General features: G+C 38.3%; 1 protein-coding gene across 1 annotated transcript in view; it reads left to right on the top strand.

The window, feature by feature from the left end:
- Dcr-2 (Endoribonuclease Dcr-2) overlaps positions 1-23,744 on the top strand; it is a 396,960-nt gene that overhangs the window by 113,551 nt on the left and 259,665 nt on the right. The window lies entirely within an intron of this gene.

Raw genomic sequence — 23,744 nt, forward strand, 5'->3', positions numbered from 1 at the left:
CCATAATTTATTTTTATATATGATATAATGAAATGTCAAATGAAAGCTAACGGTTTCCACCTATTCAGTAATATTTGTTGTAACCTTAAAAACATTATACATTTATTTGTTGACCTCCCCTGCGAACCATGTGACCTTGTCGCAATGGGGAGGCATGTGCGTCCCAATGAAGCAGGTAGCCGAGCCGCAGTTGCAACCAAATCGGATGGGTATCTGTTGAGAGACAGACTAATGAATTGTTCATCGAAAGGGGCGTAGCAGCCTTTCAGAAGTTACAAGGGCGGTAGTCTAGACAATTGACAGATATGGCCTTGTAATAATACTCAACATGACTTAGCTGTGTTCATACTGCTGCACGGCTGAAAGCAACGGGGAAACTACAGCCGTAACTAACTCCCGAGGCCATGCAGCTCTCTCTGTATGAATGATGTTTTGATGATGGCTACCTCCCAGGTGTAAAATAGTCCTCCATTCGGATCTCCGGGTGGGGATCATCAGAAAGATAGATACTAACATTTTGCGAGTTGGAGTGTGGAATGTTAGAATTTTGAATCGTTGTGGTAGGTTAGAGAATCTGAAAAGGGCGATGGATAGACTAAAGTTAGATGTAGTTGGGTAGTACAAGTACGTTGGGAGGAAGAACAGGATTTTTGGTCAGGCAGCTACAGAATTATCAACACATAATCAAACAGGGGACATGCAGGAGTTGGTTTAATAATGAATAAGAAAATAAGGCAGCGGGTAAGCTGCTACGACCAGTATAGTGAAAGGATTATTGTTATAAAGATAGACACCAAAATAATGCATGTCTATATGCCTACTAGTTCAGCAAATGATGAGGAAATGGAAAGAATATAAGAAAAGATAGAAGGTTTAATGTTATATGTAAAAGGTGATGAGAATGTAATTGAGATGGGAGACTGGAATGCAGTGGTAGTCCATGGAAGAGAAGGTAATGCAGTAAGAGAATTCGAATTGGTACAAAGGAACGAAAGAGGAAGTAGACTGGTTGAATTCTGCACCAGTCACAATTTAGTCCTTGCTAATACTTGCTTCAAACACCACAAACGACGGCTGTACATGTGGACAAAACCTGGAGGCACTTGAAGGTATCAAATAGACTTCAGTATGATTAGGCAGAGATTCAGAAACCAGGTGTTGGATTGCAAAACTTTCCCAGGAGCAGACGTGGACTCTGATCACAACTGGTTGGTCATGAAGTGGTATCTGAAGTAGAAGAAATTGAAGAAGGGAAGGAATCCAATGAGATTGGATCTAGACAAGTTGAAAGAAAAGAGGGTGAAGGATTGTTTCAAGGAACATGTTCCACAGGGACTAAATGGAAAAGCAATGGAAACACAGTATAAGAAGAATGGACAGTCATGAAGAATGAGGTCAGTAGGGCTGCTGAAGAGATGTTAAGAAGAAAGGAGAGATCAACAATGAATCAATGGATTACTCAAGAGATACTAGACCTGATTGATGAACAACGAAAATACAAGAATGCAATAATGAAGAGGGCAGAAAAGCATACAGGTGATTAAAGAATGAAGTGGATAGGTAGTGCAGGGGAGCTACAGAAGAATGGCTGAAGGAGAAGTGCAAGGATGTTGAAAGTTGTATGGTCCTAGGAAAGGTAGTTGCGGCTTACAGGAAAATCAAGCAAACCTTTGGAGAATGGAAAACTAGGTGTATGAATATTAAGGGCTCACATGGAAAACCACTTCTAGGGAAAGAAGACAAGGCAGAAAGATGGCAGGAACATATCCAATGGTGTATCAAGGTAAGAACAAGGAGAGGCTGTTGATATTGATGAAATGGGTGACCCAGTTTTGAGGTCAGAATTCGACAGAGCTTTGAGAGACCTAAATGGGGACAAAGCACCTGGAATTGATGATATTCCCTCTGAATTACTGACTGCTTTAGGAGAAACCAGGATTGCGAGGTTGTTCAATTTAATGTGCAAGATGTACGAGACAGGAGAAGTGCCATCTGATTTTCGGCAGAACGTTGTTATACTTATTCCCAAGAAAGCTGGTGCCGACAAGTGAGAAAACTATCGCACCATTAGTTAAGTATCTCGTGCCTGAAAAATTCTAACACGTGTTATTTACAGAAGAATTGAAAGACAAGTTGAGACTGAGTTGGGAGAAGATCAGTTTGGCTTCAGAAGAAATGTGGGAACACGTGAAGCAATCCTGACTTTAAGTCTGATCTTAGAGGATCGAATTAAGAAGGGCAAGCCCACATACATGGCATTCGTAGATCTAGAAGAGGCATTTCATAATGTTGATTGGACCAAGCTATTTGAGATTCTGAAGGTGATCGGGATCAGTTACCGAGAAAGAAGAATTATCTGCAATCTATATGAAAATCACTCTGCAGTGATAAGAATCGAGGGCTATGAAAAAGAAGCAGCAATTCAGAGAGGGGTGAGGTAAGGCTGCAGTTTGTCCCCCCTCCTTTTCAGTGTTTATATAGAACAGGCAGTAAAGGAAATCAAAGAAAAATTTGGAAAGGGAATCACAATTCAACGAGAGGAAATCAAAACCCTGAGGTTTGCCGATGATATTGTTATTTTATCTAAGACTGGAGAAGTTGCTACATGGTATGGACAGAGTTTTGGGTGAGGAGTAAAAGATGAAAATAAATAAGTCCAAAACAAAAGTAATGGAGTGCAGTCGTACAAAGTCAGGTGATGTAGGAAAAAATTAGATTAGGAAATGAAGTCTTAAAGGAAGTGGATGAATATTGTTACTTGGTTAAAATAACTGACGATAGCAGAAGTAAGGAGGACATAAAATGCAGGCTAGCACAAGCAAGGAAGGAAGAAGACCAGGTGAAACACTTGGAAGTACCAGCACTTGAGGAATCTTCTAGTAGAAAGTGTTGATGTTCATTTGTTTCTAATATTTAAAAAAAAAAAAAGTTCTATGCCTAAGGTGGTCTTCTGTGAGGTGCATTCTTCAAATTGGAGGAAGGCTTAGGGCTTGCACAGGGCAGGTGATCGTGATGAGTGGTTTTCTTGCACTGAATTTCAGCAACACATGCTTGCTTCATAAATTTTATCTGTAATTCATTTCTTGCCTTAACTTTTATTGATTTTGACTGATGGTCTCTAGTAAGACCGAAACTAGTTTCAACAAGTATATGTAACTTTTTGTTAAGGTTATAACAAATGATATTGAGTAGGTGGAAACCTTTATCTTTTCTTTTACATTATATTGCTCTTCAATATGGATTAATATAAAATTTATTACCTATGATAATGAAATGTGCCATATTTCCCTGAGCGTTTTCCAAGACATTGACAACTCTCTCTTCATTTCATCAGCTGCTCCCGTACCCCAATCTGAGCCCGAATCCTACTGAAACATGCCTTGTTGGAGTTTTCTAGTACCTAGGAATATTGCCATATTAATTGTCTTATCACTATTAACTCACTATGACGACGTTCATTTCATAATTACTAATACAAATATGCATTTAGTATTTTAATCCAGAAATGCACCACTGGTGGTATGTGATCTAAAAATTTGCTTTGTATTTATCATTGTATTCCATAAAAGCTAACAGTGAGTTTTTATACAAGTATATGGTTTTTACATGAAACCCTTTGATCAGTTTGCTCAGAGTGCATATTAGGACAGATTTGGAGACAGTTTATGCATTTTGTTTTTGTGCGCCACTGGTGGAACATGACTGCATTTCATATGCACTCAACAATCTTCATGCTCTTGTGTGCCATCAATGGTACAGGTCATTTCATGGTCATTGAAATACATTAATGTAAAGGAAGCCAAAGACAATCAAATGGTCGGTTTGTGGCTAATGAAAACAGTACGGACATAAAAACAATCAAATGAGTGGAGGAGAGAGCCGTGTTAATGTCATCATGCCCAAAGAATAGTCTATCTTGTGGAAAATTGTGGAAAGTGTACTAAGAAAAAAAAGGTGATCCCTTCATGAAGTCTTATCTTACAGTGGAGCAAAGAAGGGTGTTGACACTTCTGACCAGATATCGGCGTAGTATTACAACTGCTATTGAAGCATTACCTCGTAAGTCAAAAAATGACTTGTTTCAGGAGAGCCTTAAAATGTTCTGAAGTCATGTAGTTTGGCCCAACTAGGTGAATGTGATATTGTTATTACAATTTTTAATGGCCTTTAATTATACTGTAAGATATTTTATTAAGAAATTAATATTTCAAAGAAAAAAATGACTAGGTATCATCACAAATATTATATCACAAATAATATTTTCATAATGTGGAGTTAAGTGATTACAGAATTGGGATTATTAAGTAATAAAAAATACTATAAAATTACATTTCAACAAAAAGCACAGTCATTGCTTGAAATAATTTTTATGAACATAGGGAATGAATACTTAAAATGAGAAGTGTAAATTATTTTTAAATGACCTTCATATAAATGTCCATTCAATTTGTTCTTAAAAAATTGCTAATTAACTTGATGTTATGACCAAGCCATTCATCAATTTAATGCAGTAAATTATCACAGAAGGAATGTACATACTTCTGAAAAATTATGATCCTAACATGTAAAAAGAAAGAAAAAAAAAGTACTTGTCACTTTACAGAAAAGCCATTGTATATGAAATGTAATTATTGTGTTGCCTTAAAAAAGTATGTACTGTATTGTCCCCATCACGAGCCAGAGGCTCATGGGACCTTTTATCACCAATAAATAAATAAAAAAATAAAAAAATCTTTTGGCAAAACTCCTTTAAGCTGTTGAAGATGGTGATATATCGAAGTCTGAATTTTAAATCTGTTTTTGTGCACTTGTTTGCAATTTATAATTCTCAGCTGATTTTTTTTTTGGCCGCCATGGCAAATTACAGAGTTTATCAGAGAAAGGAAGTTTGTAGGTGTGATTCAAGTTTCTGACAGTGGGATCTGATACACAAAGTCCAAAGTCCAGGTTGAAAAGAAGAGTACCTTTGAAGCTCTGGATCTGCAAAGTTCAAAAAAGAAATCATGTGAAAGAAATTTTGATTCAAGAGGGAAAGTTTTCCTTCAGGCCTCCTTTGTCGCATCTGCATAATCTTATAGGAGGTGAATGTCTGTTCCTCAGTTTGAGTTCATTCTTAGCATGGGTAGAGTCTGCTTCCATTTGAGTGTGTCCTTCCACCAAATACTTGTGCTCTATCTCGCTATTATGTTTCACTGCAAACTCAAGTAAGGCATTTGCAAGCACAGTGTTTTTGTTTTGATGTCCACAGCTGTCGCTCCAAATGATTACTTTTTAGGCATTCATACAATTCGTATTCAAATAGTCGGTCAGACGAGAAGCAAAATTTGATGGGAGAAGTTCACCTTCACACTTGGCCCTCCAGTAACAAGTGTAGTAGCTTGAGATTAAATCATAAATTGTGTAATTGTGCACATAAAGCTTTGTCTTATAATACAGTGTACTAGCCTGTAGGTTAGGACACAATCTGACTGACTTGGTCCACTGTGAGCACTTTTGTATTTCTGTTTCCATTTTGACACAGTGGAGTTAGGTTCCAGAATTGGAATTATTGTTGAAAATAATATTTTTACGAACATAGGGAATGAATACATAATGAGAAGTGTCAATTATTTTAAAATTTAAAATTATTTTATTATTTTAAAATGACCCTGATGTAAATGTCTATTCAAATTGTTCTTAAGGGGGGAGACCCAGCTTAACGTGAGGAAAATAGGCCAATATTCATTCGATTGTCAATCAATCAATACTGATCTGCATTTAGGGCAGTCGCCCAGGTGGCAGATTCCCTATCTGTTGCTTTCCTAGCCTTTTCCTAAATGATTTCAAAGAAATTGGAAATTTATTGAACGTCTCCCTTGGTAAGTTATTCCAATCCCTAACTCCCCTTCCTATAAATGAATATTTGCCCCAGTTTGTCCTCTTGAGTTCCAACTTTATCTTCATATTGTGATCTTTCCTACTTTTATAAACGCCATTCAAACTTATTCATCTACTAATGTCATTCCACGCCAACTTGCCGCTGATAGCTCAGAACATACCACTTAGTCGAGCAGCTCTTCTTCTTTCTCTCAATTCTTCCCAACCCAAACATTGCAACATTTTTGTAACGCTACTCTTTTGTCGGAAATCACCCAGAACAAATCAAGCTGCTTTTCTTTGGATTTTTTCCAGTTCTTGAATCAGGTAATCATGGTGAGGGTGCCATACACTGGAACCATACTCTAGTTGGGGTCTTACCAGAGACTTATATGCCCTCTCCTTTACATCCTTACTACAACCCCTAAACACCCTCATAACCATGTGCAGAGATCTGTACCCTTTATTTACAATCCCATTTATGTGATTACCCCAATGAAGATCTTTCCTTATATTAACACCTAGATACTTACAATGATCCCCAAAAGGAACTTTCACCCCATCAACGCAGTAATTAATACTGAGAGGACTTTTCCTATTTGTGAAACTCACAACCTGACTTTTAACCCCGTTTATCATCATACCATTGCCTGCTGTCCATCTCACAACATTTTTGAGGTCACGCTGCAGTTGCTCACAATCTTGTAACTTATTTATCACTCTATAGAGAATAACATCATCCGCAAAAAGCCTTACCTCCGATTCCACTCCTTTACTCATATCATTTATATATATATAAGAAAACATAAAGGTCCGATAATACTGCCTTGAGGAATTCCCCTCTTAATTATTACAGGGTCAGATAAAGCTTCACCTACCCTAATTCTCTGAGATCTATTTTCTAGAAATATAGCAACCCATTCAGTCACTCTTTTGTCTAGTCCAATTGCACTCATTTTTGCCAGTAGTCTCCCATGATCCACCCTATCAAATGCTTTAGACAGGTCAATCGCGATACAGTCCATTTGACCTCCAGAATCCAAGATATCTGCTATATCTTGCTGGAATCCTACAAGTTGAGCTTCAGTGGAATAATCTTTCCTAAAACCGAATTGCCTTCTATCGAACCAGTTATTAATTTCGCAAACATGTCTAATATAATCAGAAAGAATGCCTTCCCAAAGCTTACATACAATGCATGTCAAACTTACTGGCCTGTAATTTTCAGCTTTATGTCTATCACCCTTTCCTTTATACACAGGGGCTACTATAGCAACTCTCCATTCATCTGGTATAGCTCCTCCGACCAAACAATAATCAAATAAGTACTTCAGATATGGTACTACATCCCAACCCATTGTCTTTAGTATATCCCCAGAAATCTGATCAATTCCAGCCGCTTTTCTAGTTTTCAACTTTTGTATCTTATTGTAAATGTCATTGTTATCATATGTAAATTTTATTACTTCTTTGGCCTTAGTCTCCTCCTCTATCTCGACATTTTCCTTGTAACCAACAATCTTTACATACTGCTGACTGAATACTTCTGCCTTTTGAAGATCCTCACATACACACTCCCCTTGTTCATTAATTATTCCTGGAATGTCCTTCTTGGAACCTGTTTCTGCCTTAAAATACCTATACATACCCTTCCATTTTTCACTAAAATTCGTATGACTGCCAATTATGCTTGCCATCATGTTATCCTAAGCTGCCTTCTTTGCTAGATTCAATTTTCTAGTAAGTTCCTTCAATTTCTCCTTACTTCCACAGCCATTTCTAACTCTATTTCTTTCCAGTCTGCACCTCCTTCTTAGGGCCGTTTTCCCCAAATGAGTTTAAACTAGGTTTATTTTAATCTGTTTTAAGCCTGAGTTTAAACTAACATTCATTTTCCTCATATTGGTTTAAACTTTGAATCAAGTTTAAACCTGGCTCAGAGTTAAACCTTCTATATTGTTGGTTTAAACTGCTGTTTATATTCAACCTTCTTGACATTTTATTAACGTATCTGTGATTTTCCTAATAGAAGGGTTAGTTTTGACTACCAGTACTGCAGCACTTTAATGAAAAACGTACTAAAATTATAACCTAGTATTAGCATTAGAAAAATGGGAGAATTTATTGAAGTCTTTGGTTAAATAGGAAATAATTTTGATGTGCAAGAGAAGTTAAGAAGCCGCGTTCCAACAAAAGTTTACAATCTTGGAAAATCGGATGTAACGGAGTTCTTTGATGGATTTATAATTCATAAGCGAACAGCAAGGATTGTCTAGTATCGAAGAAGGATTCATTTAAAACGTCAACTGCACGAAATAATGCTATTTCGCTACAAGCAATGATTCTGGTTGCTTTAAGATATGATGCAGCAGGCATTTTTTTTTTTCATTATCAACAGGGACCACAGACCTTAAATTGCAGTCTCCTTATAATATTATATACTGTAAAATAATGTTGGTGGTATGAATACTGTAATGTGAACCATAAAAATATTCCTACATAAGTCGTGTAATACGTCCGGTCTTCATGCGGTACCTGGTGGCTGTAGTTGCTAAAGCGTTAAGTCCGCATCGTCCGAATCCGTGACAAGACGGTTCGAATCCAATTTGTTGAAAATATTTTTACCATCAGAATGTTGACCGGCACGGTAGGAGAGGCGGTGGTATACAATTTCTAATCGCTAGATTATATATTTATAGGATCAGAAAAACAATAAAGTGTTTCATGCTTGCTAGCAAACTTGTAATAGAATAAATTATAGTGAATAATGTTTCATCGTATCTATTGCCAGCATACCAGCAATAGAAATATTAATGCTATAGGGAGAAGAGTATTATGCATACAGTACGACATATCGCGAACTTGGTTATGTTATAAACGAATATGGAATCAAGTAATACATCTCCAAATAATACATCCTCAGTGGTCTGTCTGCTGGATCCAAGGTTTGTGAGATTGATCCCGGCCGAGGGCGATGGATTTTGATAGGAGATAGATCCCGAGCATGCTTGGAATTTGTTTACTTGAAATTCACATAAATGTTGATTTTCTGAGGAAAGGAATACCGTAGGCCTATTGCTGAAAGACCAGGATTTTAATATTTCAACGTTCCCGTGTGTTCCATAAGACAATACAGACATCAAAAGACACGTATTAGGCCCACGGTACTTGTTTATGGTAAAGCATGACAGAGAAAAATAAGAAATAAAAGTGCGTTCCAATAAATTGTAGACAGCAATAGGTAGAATTATATGACACAACACTTCGCACAAATGTTAACAATTTATTTATCAGTAAAGCTAATATCCCGCCGAATTTGTTCTTTATTCACTACGTACGATAGCATTAATTCGCTACAAACAGCTGATATTATTACAAAAATGTCGGTCATTGAATTACTTGGCTCTGATTGGCCAATTCCAATCGGCCATGCCTTCGATTATTCCTTCAGTTCAGCCAACGTTAGCGCCAACAACAGCTCGCCCGTTTAAACTAAACGAGTGTCAGAAATTGGTGGAGAAAATGGACGCAACTTTAAACTAGGTACTAAAGTGAAACGGGTTTAATTTATACCAGGATTAACTCGATTTGGAGAAAATGGCCCTTAGTCTCTTTATTTCTCTATTATAATAAGGTGGGTCTTTACCATTCCTTACCACCCTTAATGGTACAAACCTGTTTTCGCATTCCTCAACAATTTCTTTAAACCCATCCCAAAGTCTGTTTACATTTTTATTTACCGTTTTCCACCGATCATAATTTTTAGAAACTGCCTCATGCCTGCTTTATCAGCCATATGGTACTGCCTAACAGTCCTACTTTTAAGACCTTCCTTTCTATCACATTTATTTTTAACTACCACAAAAACAGCTTCATGATCACTAATACCATCTATTACTTCAGTTTCCCTATAGAGCTCATCTGGTTTTATCAGCATGACATCCAGGATATTTTTCCCTCTGGTTGGTTCCATCACTTTCTGAATCAGCTGTCCTTCCCATATTAACTTACTTGCCATTTGTTGGTCATGCTTCCTGTCGTTCACATTTCCTTCCCAATTGACATCTGGCAAATTCAGATCTCCCGCTACAATCACATTTCTTTCCATGTCGTTTCCCACATAGCTGACTATCCTATCAAATAATTCCGAATCTGCGTCAGTGCTACCCTTTCCCGATCTGTACACTCCAAATATATCAAGTTGCCTATTATCTTTAGAAATGAGCCTTACACCTAGAATTTCATGTGTCTCATCTTTAACTTTTTCGTAGCTTACAAATTCTTCTTTCACCAGAATGAACACTCCCCCTCCCACCATTCCTATCCTATCTCTACGATACACACTCCAGTGCCGTGAGAAAATTTCTGCATCCATTATATCATTTCTCAGCCATGATTCAACTCCTATTACAATATCTGGTAAATATATATCTATTAAATTACTTAATTCTATTCCTTTCCTTACAATACTTCTACAGTTCAACACTAACAATTTTATGTCATCCCTACTTGATTTCCAGTTCCCTGTTCCCTTATCACCACTCCCTAGGCCATCCTGTTTCCTGAATGTACCTCCCTATTACCCTTCCAAACAAATTTCCTAACTTATACGTACCACTGCGGTTTAATTGAAGGCCATCTGAGCGCAGATCCCTATCTCCTACCCACCCATTAGGATCTAGAAATTTCACTCCCAGTTTCTCACATACCCACTCCATAGTCTCATTTAAATCCCCAATCACCCTCCAGTCAGTATCCCTTCTACACAGTATTCCACTAATAACAATCTCCGCTTTCTTAAACTTCACCCGTGCTGCATTTACCAGATCCCACACATCTCCAACTATGTTGGTACTTATATCAGCTTGCCTTACGTTGTTGGTACCAACGTGAAACACTACCACCTTCTCCTTCCCCTCCTCCCTCTCTTCTACTTTCCTCAACATCTGCCTCAACCTAATTCCTGGATAACACTCTACCCTGGTACCCTTTCCCCACGTGTCTAACGATGGAATCCCCCATGACCAGAGCCTCAACCCTACCCACCTCATTTGATCCCCTCCCCTCCTGGTCAGCCCTATCTTTCCTGATAGCTGCAGAAGCTACTTCCTCCTCCCTTTTCTCCTTCCCATGACCCTGTTCCACCTGTCTTTTCCTATCCTCTACTCTACGTTTTCCTTTCCTACCTTTACCTGGAGTGACTCGTACCGATTTCGCACAGACACCTGTCCTGAATTCTGATCCTGAATAGAGCCCTTAGCCTGCAATCTCCTTCCCCTTAGAACATTAGACCACCTGTCTTCTACAACTCCTCCCTTTCCTTCCCCTCCCTCTTGTACATCTACTGTAACCTGTACATTGTTTGAGGGAGTCCTATCTTCCTTCCTGTCTTCTGTGAGAATCCTAATTATCTCCCTCAAACTTTCCAACTCCTCCCTCATACCCCTCAATGCCTCGCTACACCCACAGTAAGTACACTCGCGCTCCTTAGCCATTCTTTACGGGGGAAAAATGAAATTAAAAATAAAATAACTTATTTGCAAAAAATAAATGAACGGAGGGATATATTGTCTGGGATAGTACACAACAATAAGGTAATTAATATACGACTACACTACAATATTACTTAGTCGTGCTCTATTTTTTTTTTTTTAAATCCTACAACCCCTGACAGGATAAAAACTGCTGTTAATTACCGAATATTGTTATATATGCTACAAACGTTGCTGACAAATGCTGCACATATTCCAGTATTGGCATGCTTCCTAGCAATCGGAAGCTTCTTCAGTGATGTCAAAATTCTAATTATAACAATTTTGAATAAAATGTTCAAGATTCCCTGCCTTTCTAACAATATAACAATATATCACGGTTTCCTTCATAACTATTTTCTAACAATATAACAATACTAGCTGATGTACCCGTGCTTCGCTACGGGATTCTCAGAAAGACTGACTTGGTGGTTTTCCTAACTGAATTCAACATAGGTCATTACAAAAACGTCAGTAGGAATGTAGCGATTGAAAGCAATGATATCATATAAAATACTCGATCAAATGAAAAACCGCATACTTTCTCACTTTCAACGAACAGTACTACGGTGCCGATCTAACAGACCAAAGTTCCAGAGCTGGAACAACCAGGTCGCAAATTAAGGTACAGTCCCGGCATTTGCCTGGCGTGAAAATGGGAAACCACGGAAAACCATTTTCAGGGCTGCCGACAGTGGGGCTCGAACCCACTATCTCCCGATTACTGGATACTGGCGAATGCTATAATGAACCAGTGTGTTACGTACCTGCAGTATCAGAAAATGTATGAACCAGAGGAATGGCATGCTAAAGAAGAAAGTTTCCCAACTCCCCAGCTATTTCCCGCCAATGTTCAGTCAGGCTGTTATACTCGGTACGCAGTAGTAATCCCATCTATCGGAGTTGAGCGGCACCATAAGAAACGAAGAACATCACAACAAACAATGGTCAATGTAAAGAATTTGTTGATCAGTGTTAAGCGCTTTGGATATTGTAGGCCTTCTGAAATACCACTCTTATCATAGTCGGTACAGTAAAACAGAATGAAACATAAATGATCGGGAATTGTATTGTCTATAACTTTTGTTATGTAGTACCGTACTTTTCTATGCACCAATAACATAGGTACCGGTATTTAAAATTCAATTTTAGGCGCCTTCCCCTAAACTACCATTTCATCTCGGGGAAAACAAAATTATTTACAGCCTAGACTGTAGTTTCTTATCCCCGACTCTATATAGCGGTTTTCATTAAATTCTGTTGACCCATTTTCTCGTAGCTCGGCGTTGATATGGACTTAGCAACAAAAATACAATTTCATTAATATCTGTGTTATCAGAGCCGGTACGGTAAAAATGTATAAGACATAAATGACTGGAAATTGAATTCTATATAACTTTAGTTATATAGTATTTATCGATAGGACCGCTAATAATATAAATATTCTATAATTAAATTTAAGGCCTTGCCCTAAACCACCATTTCACTCAGCGTGAATAAACTGATTTATAGCCTAGATTGTAGCGGCTCATGCCCCGTCTTTACATACCGATTTTCATTTTTCAGCCGTTTTCTCGTGATGCGTGTACATACAGACAGACAGACAGACAGACAGAAATTACGGAAAAGTAAAAAATGCCTTTTCTTGTTACTGTGGACATGACCGATACAGAAACACCATTCTTTTCAAATTCTGAGCAGTGTACAGACAAAACTCTTATTTTATATATATAGATTACATTTCAGGCCTTCCCCTAAACTACCATTTCACTCTGTGCGAATAACATTATTGACAGCCTAGATTATATCGACCTATTCCCCGACTTTGCATACCAATTTTCGTGAAGATACGACCACTAATAAAATAAATATTTGACAATTAAATTTTAGGCCTTCCCCTAAACTACCATTTTTCTCAGCGTGTATAGCCTATATTGTAGCGAATTATTTCCAATCTTTGTCTAGCGATTTTCATTAAGACACGACCACTAATAACATAAATATTTGAGAATTAAATGACAGGCCCTCCCCTAAACTACCATTTCACTCAGCGTGATTAAAATAATTTATAGCCTAGATTGTAGCGGTTCATCACCCGACTTTACATTCCGATTTTCATTAAATCCTCTTCAGCCGTTTTCTCGTGATGCGTGTACAGACAGACAGACAGACAGACAGACAGACAGACAGACAGACAGACAGACAGACAGACAGACAGACAGACAGACAGACAGACAGACAGACAGACAGACAGACAGACAGACAGACAGACAGACAGACAGACAGACAGACAGAAATTATGGAAAAGTAAAAAATGCATTTTCTTGTTACTGTGGACATGACCGATACAGAAATACCATTCTTTTCAAATTCTGAGAAATGTACAGACAAAACTCTTATTTTATATAACAATATATCACGGTTTCCTTCATAACTATCTTATTTCCTTCATAACTATCTTACTGTTTCATGGATAATTATGATTATGATTTTTTCAGAGCTTCCTCCCAATAGTGTACTACTACAGTCTGTACCTTATTCAGGTCAACAGGATTTATATTAGATTTTATATAACATATTTATTTACAAAAATATTAATATTTTCAGGTGCTCGGAATAAAAACTATCTAAATCACAGTCCATATTAGTGATTGAGGTTCATTTTGTAGGTGGAGGTTTGATACACACTTTAAATAAGGAAAAGTATGAAAATACTTATAAACTTGGAATTTATAAGGGAAACAGTGACGTATTGTTGAAAAGGCAGAAAATTTTTAACATTTTATTTTAAAATATTATAATTATTAGAATGTTGACATTATTGAAGTTGCTTCTGGTTGCCAGGGAGCATGCCAATACTGCAATAATGTGCAGCAATTGTCTACAGCAATTGTAGCATATTTAACAATCAAATGAATATTAACCTTTTTCCCCTTGTTAAGCTGGGTCTCCCCCTTTAAAAAATCAGCAATTAACTTGCTGTTATGACAAGTTACCCTCCAATTTAATGCAGTAAATTGTCATGGAAGGAATATGCATCGTTTGGCAAAACTTCCTTAAGCTCTTCTCTTTTCTCACCACTTGCTTTTCGAAAATCTGAGTTTTCCATTCTTCTCTCTCTAAATTGCCTGCTTGGTGAGAACAGCATACATCACCCCTATCCTTTTTTGGTTGTTGGAGAGCAGTGTTCTCTTGGTTGGCTAAAGTGTACAACGTGTGAAGGCTTAATGATTTCCTTGCATCGGATACGCATTTCCCTCTGCAAATATGGAATAGCTGTTGCTTACTATTAATAACCATTTCAAGATACAACTTCATAGTGTTCTTCCTGCAGTAGTGGGCAGGAAGTTTTGGAAGATCCTTCAGGATAGCTGCATGCATCTTATCGGATTTTTTCCCAGTATACTTGGTAGTGTGTTTCTTAATGTGAATTCCATCATTAGAAGTCGCTGACCAATTACGAATGCACCATTCCTTCAGAGAGAAAGTTTGTAGAAACATTTCCTTACATACGCAATGTCGTTCTTCCCCAATTTTAATGAAGTACAAGGTGTGTTTTTTAATTAAGGGCCGTTTGAAAATAACTACACAACGAAAGACAATTTTCAGACACCACACTTATTTGCAAATTCTACATACTTTACTCTATTTTTCAACATAGCCGCCAGGTTTGTTTAAACGCTTATCATACCTTACAACTAAGTTTTGAATACCCTCTTCACAGAAACTTGCCGCCTGCTCCGATAACCAGGAGTTCGTGGCAGTTTTCACTTCGTCGTCATCAATGTAGTAGTTGCCTCTGAGGTGATGTTTGAGGTGGCAGAACAGATGGTAATTGCTTGGCACAAGTCAGGGCTGTAGGGTGGGTGGTCTGAAACTTCCCATCCAAAAGTGTCCAATAAACCTCAGGTCTGAGCTGCTGTATGAGGCCTTGCATTGTCGTGAGGACAATTCCCTTTGTCAGCATGCTGCTTCTTTTGTTTTGTATCGCTCTGCGTAGCTTTCTCAATGTTTGGCAATAGGCTTCTGCATTGATAGTGGTTACTCGTTGCATGAAGTCAACCAACAAAACACCATGCCTATCCCAAAACACAGATGCCATGATCTTGCGCTGGGGCAGAGTCTGTTTGGCCTTCACCTTTACTGGTGAGTGTGTGTGTCTCCATTTCATGCTCTGTTGCTTCGATTCGGGCGTGATATACAAAACCCGTGTTTCATCTCCCGTTATGATCTGACTCAACATATCACCTTCTTTGGCATAATGAGTCAAAAACGTAATTGAACACTCACACCTTTTGTTTTTGTGGTCCTCTGTTAGAAGTTTACAGACCCAAAGGGAGCACAGTTCCCTAAAGTTTAGGTTTTCATAAACAGTTATGTAAGGCACTGACCTAGACACGTCAGTAAAGGCGTTTCAGAGAGCTGTTATTGTAAAGCGTCTGTCCTCATGAATCTTCGTTTCAACTGAAGCCACCAAATTGTCTGTGATCAGAGATGGGCGACCAGAACGGGCTTCATCATGGATGTTGTCACGGCCATCTCTGAAGTCTCATACCCACTTATGCACTTTGCCTTTACTCATAGCATTAGCACTGTACACTTCGCAAATCTGCCGGTGAATGTCTGCAGCAGACAAGTTCCTTGCCGACAAGAATCGTATCACTGACCTAACCTCACACAGGGCGGGCGAGTCGATAATCTTGAACATTTGAGCAAGCACAGACAGAACCATACAGGTTAGCAACAGAGCTGCAACTGAGCACCGTTGTTCCAGAGGCATGCTGGCACACGATGCATGCACTCATTGCGACATGCATTCAAACTACTAGTGTCTGCAACAAAACTGCCCTTACTTAAAAAACACGCCTCGTATTTCAAAGTCTTCTATTACCAGCACCTTCCCTTTTTGTTTTGTTGGCACATACTACAGTAATGATGTGATGTACAGTTTCTTTTCACTGGGATTCAATTCTTTCCAGAAATTGGAATGCAACTCTCTCCTGGCATCCTCAGGAATGGCATTACAGTATTTCCATTTTTTACTTTTCACAGGATTATTTGAGGCATCTTGACCAGTTTTTCGAGCAGGTCTTGGCACGTCTTGAATTGATTTGTAGTCCGTACTAGAATATAGCTGGTAGCCAGTGTACTATTCTCCTGTTATACGAAGCGTCTTACTCATTTCCTTCTTATTACCTGGAACATCAGCTTTCGTCCTTAAGTTTCCTTACTTTAGTGGCCGATTCATTCAGGTTGTTGTTGGCTTTTCTAATATTACTCGCAATAGGTGGTATCAGAGGTAATATTTGGTCACTCAGAATATCATTGTCTATAGCAGAATAATCTGTATTATCTCCTTTGGTACGCAGCAAGGGTGTTTCAATATCTGAACAAGTGTTTGCATTTGGATTAACTTGTTCATTAGTATCACTATCCTGATAAATGTTGACATTGTCAAATCTCACACTCTCACTCATTGTAGCATTCTTGTTTAGTAATAAATTATGCCAAGTTTAAATTGGAATCTACATTCTGTATATCTTTCCCTAACCCAGTCTCTATTAACAGGTCATCTTTGCCATTAAGTCGGGGTAGTGAGAGGATGTAACTGGTCTTGTAGGCCTGTCCCAGAGGTTAACACAATGCGGACCGGTCCCAAGAAAACTCGTGTTTGCCTGGCCGAATGTTATGGACCGGTCCCAAGTTATCTCGTGTTAGCAGTAGACTGAAGTTTAGTGCTATCTTTTGAGATATACCAGAACTATTTGGAAGTCAAGGGTGATAGAACTCTCTTATGTATGGTTCTACACAATTGATAGTCACATTTCTTTTCGATTATTCTTCATATCACAGCTTTTCTTTGCATTTTCTGACAACATGTTTAAAGTTTGTAAGTTTGTAAAGTTTGTAAAGAGCCATGCAGTCTTTAAGATGGCGGCTCCCAGGGATCGCTCGTGTTTAGACAGGGATGAAATTATTCATGAATTATGTGCTGATACAGGCTCCGAACATCCAAGGGATGCTGAATATTTAGAGTTCGATGATTAAATATCTTCTGATGGAAATGTTTCCATTGATGACGAGGATATAGCCTTATCTTCAAGGTGTGGAACTCACGTGGCACAAAACAAGTCTGATAATTGTGTTACGAGTGTAAATATTCTAAATATTGTAAACAATGTACTGTTTTCTGACAACTGGGTTATGGACAACAGTTAACCTAGGCTGGAAGATTTTGAAGGTGCTCCTGGTAAAAAGGTATGGCCTAATGAACCTGGAAACATAGGACAAGTAGAAGGACTTTTTTTCAGTATATAGCTCAGCAGACAAACTTATACTATGAGCAGAATTCACATTCTCATAACGTATCCCCTAAAACATTATAGTGGACTAATGTCACTAACAGGGAAATTTAAAAAAATGCTTTGTGTTTATTCATAGGGTAGGTGAAGAAATCGTGTCTGAAAGATAACTGACCAACCGATCCCCTGATAGAAACACCCATATTTCCAAAAACTATGAGTCGAAATAGATTTCAACAAATATCTACCTATCTGCATTTCAACGACTATTCGGGAAGGCCTCCAGAAAAAACCCAGCAGTTCTTCAAAAGCTAGTGAAGTTCTGACAGTTAATTTGAATGCGTGCACTCTAGTTTGGAGACAGAAAGTGAACGGGAACAGGGCTGTACATGTGGTAAAGGGCACCTAGTCTGCAATGTGTTAATGATATCATATCTGTCGTTTCTCCTTTACTTGCAAGTTCCTCTAGTTTATAAACGTCCCATCCCAGTCTTAAATCTTCTTTAATATAGAGGACACTGGCTTTAAGAGTATGTAGAAGTTGGTTAATTTTCTTGTCATCTGACAGGTCCAACAATGATGAATCATACTCCATCCTAAAAATTAACAATGCAGATATTAGCCATGTTAAAGAATAGCATGACAGGATACCAGTTCTATGTCTATCTAAACTGTGAATAATATTTGTTGATGTGCAGCTAATTCTTACAGATCATGTTAAGTATATATTACACCAACACAGTTGCATGCATTCACAAGTAAAGATACGTACATTTATAAACTTACCTGGAACAATAATTCAGAACAGCTTTACCTCAATCTTCCGTGAAACGACAATGTGTATAATGAGAGCTCAGCAACAATTCTTGACTGAGCATGCTACCAAAACTGACTTGTGAGGTATTTTTATGTATTCACATACACACATCACATACGAGTTACTGCAGTTGTTGACATCCAAGGTATTGTTGTTCATGAATAAGTACGAGGTATCACTTACTATGTTGTTTTCAGATGAAATAACTATGTTCACCATCTGAAAGAACGCTTGTGTTAATTACACAAGAAAATGCAAAAGGTAAAAATCTCCAAAAATTGACTTACAAGGTATTGCTTCCTAGCAGTTGATAGCCTGGTGCAAGAAGGTGCTCTAAAGCTTCTCCGTGTAACCTGTGTTGTAAATGTCTTGATGGTATATGACGAGTCTGGAGGGCAGAATAAAAATTGTGACGGACGTGCTCCACTTCAGAGAGAGAGAGAGAGAGAGAGAGAGAGAGAGAGAGAGAGAGAGAGAGAGAGAGAGAGAGAGTGTGTGTGTGTGTGCTCTAACACCAGAAGCTGGAAGGCATTACCCATGAAGGCAAAAACGTGAGCTCATCAAGAGAGAAGGAAATGTTAGAGAAGCGGGGAGGAAAAAAATAAAAATAAAAAAGTGCATTTTTCTGCTTATATATATATGAGCAGAATTCACATTCTCATAACGTATCCCCTAAAACATTATAGTGGACTAATGTCACTAACAGGGAAATTTTAAAAAAATGCTTTGTGTTTATTCATAGGGTAGGTGAAGAAATCGTGTCTGAAAGATAACTGACCAACCGATCCCCTGATAGAAACACCCAGAAACAGAGCTGCTGCAACAGCACAACAGCACAAAAACTGACAAAAGCTTATCTCCATGCACTGCAACAATGTGCTTAGACTGTTATAATAAAAATCAATAATTCATTCATTAGTCCTTGTATATTTTTTGCAGAGAAATATGTCACAAGTGAACTATGTAGTGCAAGTGGAAAGTGTTTTTTTTTTAAAGACTTTATTTGTGAAGTACAATATGATGTTTATTTATTATGACCTAACCTGTACTGTGTAAGATTGGTGACATGTGCATTTGTAAATAGTAGAATTCTGTTCTATATTTCCTGGAAGGATCCAGAAAGTTACATGAATTATGGAACAGGGTGTGTTGTTTTGTGGGTAATGTATTCTAGAAAATATTTCTGACTGTTCTGGAAATACGACATTCGCGATCAGGCGTATTCTAGAATGTTGGTCAAAGTTCGCGATCAAAAGTAAGGTTGTGATTGGTGAGTCTAGGTGGCGATAGGGAACTCATGTACGCTGATTGGCTGCTCCTAGGCTGGAATTTCCTATATATGAGAGCGAGGCAGTGTTCGAATTAATTCGGTATCCTGAATTCTGTCGGTCTTGGTCTATCTGGTTGCAAGGAGCCTATTTGGTTGACGTCCCCCGGTTTCCGGGATGGCACTCTCCTCGGGTAAGCACTCTTGAATTCCGTTCCTGCTAAAATTTCCGTAATGTTCCGATTTGCTTTTCATACAGGAGTCTGCCCTAACCTCGCCCAGATTCACCAAATTAGTTACTTATGACGCCTTAGTTTTTCAGCTGGGCTTACCTGTTCGTTTCCGAGGCATTCCTATTTCTTGTTTCACTAAAATATGCAGATTGTAGTTTAATATTATTTCCCTTGGGGTTTGCCTCTGGTAGTTCTGTATCACTTGAGGTACGCTAGATTTTGGAGAAACTGTTTCACTTCACTGTATATTGCATTGTACAACTGCATTGGTAAATAGATGTATACTGTAGTTGATTTGAAATTTGAATTTACACTGCTACGAAATAAGCTATGTATATCACTGAACTTATAGCTCGTAACTTGGAATTGTGTTTGGAATGTATTTGTAAAATTATTTTGTAAATAATATTTTTCAAATCTAAGGATCACGGCCATTTATTTCGGGATCCGCTATCTAAGCCATGTCCATGCCTTTGGTAGGTTCCCAGCCTTTTTCATCTTCCCGTTTGTTGTCCACTAGTTGGCCCTACTGATATTTACGTACATGGTTTTGTTGGAGATCTGCGTAATACCAACTAATGTTTTTCCGAGTGTGTAGTGATTTCTGATATTGTGCTCTTACCTTCCCCTTTTAACTGTGTTTGTGCCTTGTTTTGTGTTACCACTGTAATAGAGGTAACAAAATATGATTTTCAATTAACCCGTAGCTTGCATAGTGAAAAAAATACTACGTTGCTTACTTACACCCATGGGTCCAAGGGACCCAAGTGTAAATAAGTTTTTTTTTCCTACCACATATTGTATCAGGTTTTGAACATTTACTGAAATTGCATGAGCTTTAACTGAACATTTTCAATAAAAATATGCATTTAATTGTCAGTTCCTCTTCTACAGTATTCCTCAAATCTATTTCTTTAAAAAATCCCAATTCCAAAAACACTTATTTTGAATATCTTATAACCATACTCAAATTTTGCTTTATGTTATTAATAGGTATGTGATTCTGTCATCATGAATAGGATATACATATGTACATGAGGTTTTTCTCAACATTGTCACATTTTCACAGATTTGCAATGGGGAAAAGAAATCTCTGTATCAGCCTGTTCTAATAAAGTTCAAGCAAACAGTTTTGGAATCAAACCTTCAAAAAATGAGAAAATTACTCTTTTAATCAGCAAAAAGAAGCTTTAAGCCTTTATAATTCAGCATATTTCAAGCAAATGACAGTTCTACGAGACACCCACAAGACACTTAGCTCATGCACGGCAAGCCTTCTTCCTCATTTTCTCTAGTACGTGAATTATGTTAGCTAATTTCAAACTCACTTTCTGCATCCGATATATCACTTAAGTCGTCTTCTAACAAAGCTCTCACATCATCACTACTTAGTGACATATTATTCCAAAAATAACCTTTTAGGGCACACAAAAATTACTTTCCTTACACACATGGGTCCCAAAGACCCAAATGCTGTAATTACAGACAAAAGGAAACCTCAGCGCGTCCGCACCTGCCCAGGTCATGTAGAGGACGAACAGAAAGAGTACAGGGAGGGTAAGCGCAGTGCGGCCAACATGTGAAAAATTACTTACAAAGAAAACACTCAAGGGTCCCAGGTACCCAACCATGTAAGTTACTTGCTAACCAGCCTGTGGTCGCTATATGAGATTTTCTCTCACATTATTTTGTACTGTGAGTTTATTTCTCAGCGATGCAAAGGAGGTGACTGTTTCCTCTTCTAGCTTAGTTGATAAAGCAATTCACATCTGAAGGATAAGCATCCCTACCTCTAGTCGGAACAAAGATTCGTATGAGTTCATGCACCCTGTGCGCGAGGATCTCTCATCGCGTGACCATTGGTGTTGGTTTTACGTTGAAGTCGAAAAGGAAACTTTCTCCTGTTGTAGACTGTTTTACTTATGTCGCTTGCGAAACGTTCTCCGTTTGCTTGTTGCTTGATGATGTTTGTTGTTTGAAGTGGCCTAACATCTAAGGTCATCGGCCCTCTCCATTTGCAGTTACTGATAAATGAGTCTCCAAAAATTATGAGTGGAGAAAGAATGCTAGGTAATAAGCGCTGTTACAAATGCCAGATAACTGAAATGTTAGAGAGAAGACCAACTGTACTTTATTCTTGCATATGTATTGCTACTGTCAGAAGTTCTATATTAATTAATAACAATGTTATTGGTTTTATGCCCCAGTAACTACTTTTTACGGTTTTTGCAAATGCCGAGGTGCCAGAATTTTGTCCCACCGGAGTTCTTTCACGTTTTACGTGCCAATAAATCTACGGCTGACGTATCTGAGCACCTTTGCATACCACCAGACTGAGCCAGGATCGAACCTGTCAACTTGGACTCAGAGAGCCAGCCCAGCGCCTTAACCGTCTGAGCCATTCAGCTTGGCGCTCTCGTGAATATTACAACTGACGTGTAACTGAACTAATACTAATTTCCATTAAGGAGTAATTTGTTTCTGTAATATACGGATAATCATTTCATTTTTTAATCCCCTTGAAGGTCACAGCCCAATATATTGCGTATAGCGGTAAGTGCCGCTGTGGTTACGGTGCAATATATTGCGTGTCGGAATTTGAAGTGATATATCTTCGTAACTGTATGTCTTTGGACAACGATTGATAAACGGATAGCTACCGGCATCTGTTGGCTATTTTCTGAAGTCGTTAGGTTATTGTTATCACCATGGGGAGCGCTGGAAATGAAATGTTTTTAAGTGATAGCTTTAGCGAGTCAATTGCAAACAGTTGAAAATGGCTACGCGAAGTCGAGCTGACTTGCTTACAAGCGACGATGCAGTTCGCGAAATTCTTATCTAAAATCTATAACGCAGTCTTTACGTCTCATTTCTGTAATTCATTTCACATTTCACTGGGGCTGGGCTCAGTGGAACATCACAGACGTTGCAGCAATACTGAGCGTCTCATTTCTCTTTCTTCGAAACGTAGACCATGCACCTCTTGCTGGCATGTTTCCTGGTGTTTGTTGGATGATATAATGTAGGTCTGGAAAATGCCTTCCTGAGAACCATCCTGTCCGTCAGGGGGTAATGGTCTAACCACTTTGGCTGTCATAACTTCACTGGAGGTCGATGCACTGAAATTACTAAGTATTTTCTACACAGTATGCAGTCAAAACTGTGAATGACTGAATTTTCCACCCTGCTTATGATACAAAATGAATGAATTGAACATAGTGATGTCCAATAGATTGCAAAAATTCTTGTGACTACTCCTTCATTTGTTTCCTGGTAGTACTGTTGGTGACCAAGTACTGGTTGAATAAATCAACTTCCCCCATGTTTTCATTGTATTTGATACACACTACCGGTTTATCCTTTGTTTTGCCTTTCCTGTCCTCAACCTTTTTCATTTCTGCGTCATGAATGCTGCTCAACATGCTCATATCCCTCTCGTCTCTCGATTTTAGAGCCATGAGTTTTTCCTGAGAGGAAATACTACCTCTCCTTTCTTCACTTTCTTCCCCGTGATATCCTTAGGAAATCCTTTCTTGTTAGGATGAACGGTTCCAACAGCATCAGTGTCCAGATCGTTCAGTAGGTCAAGGAGCTTTGGGCTACTGTAATAACTGTCCAGAGCAATAAGGTATTTCTTATCCGAAAGGTCTTCAGCTAATGTGAACACAATTTTAGGTGGCTTAGTGAATTGAGATATGTCTTTCCCACAAACATCTCTTTACCAGTATACCAAAGCAT

The sequence above is a fragment of the Anabrus simplex genome, chromosome 3 (genome assembly GCF_040414725.1).
Source record: "Anabrus simplex isolate iqAnaSimp1 chromosome 3, ASM4041472v1, whole genome shotgun sequence".
NCBI lineage: Eukaryota > Metazoa > Arthropoda > Insecta > Orthoptera > Tettigoniidae > Anabrus > Anabrus simplex.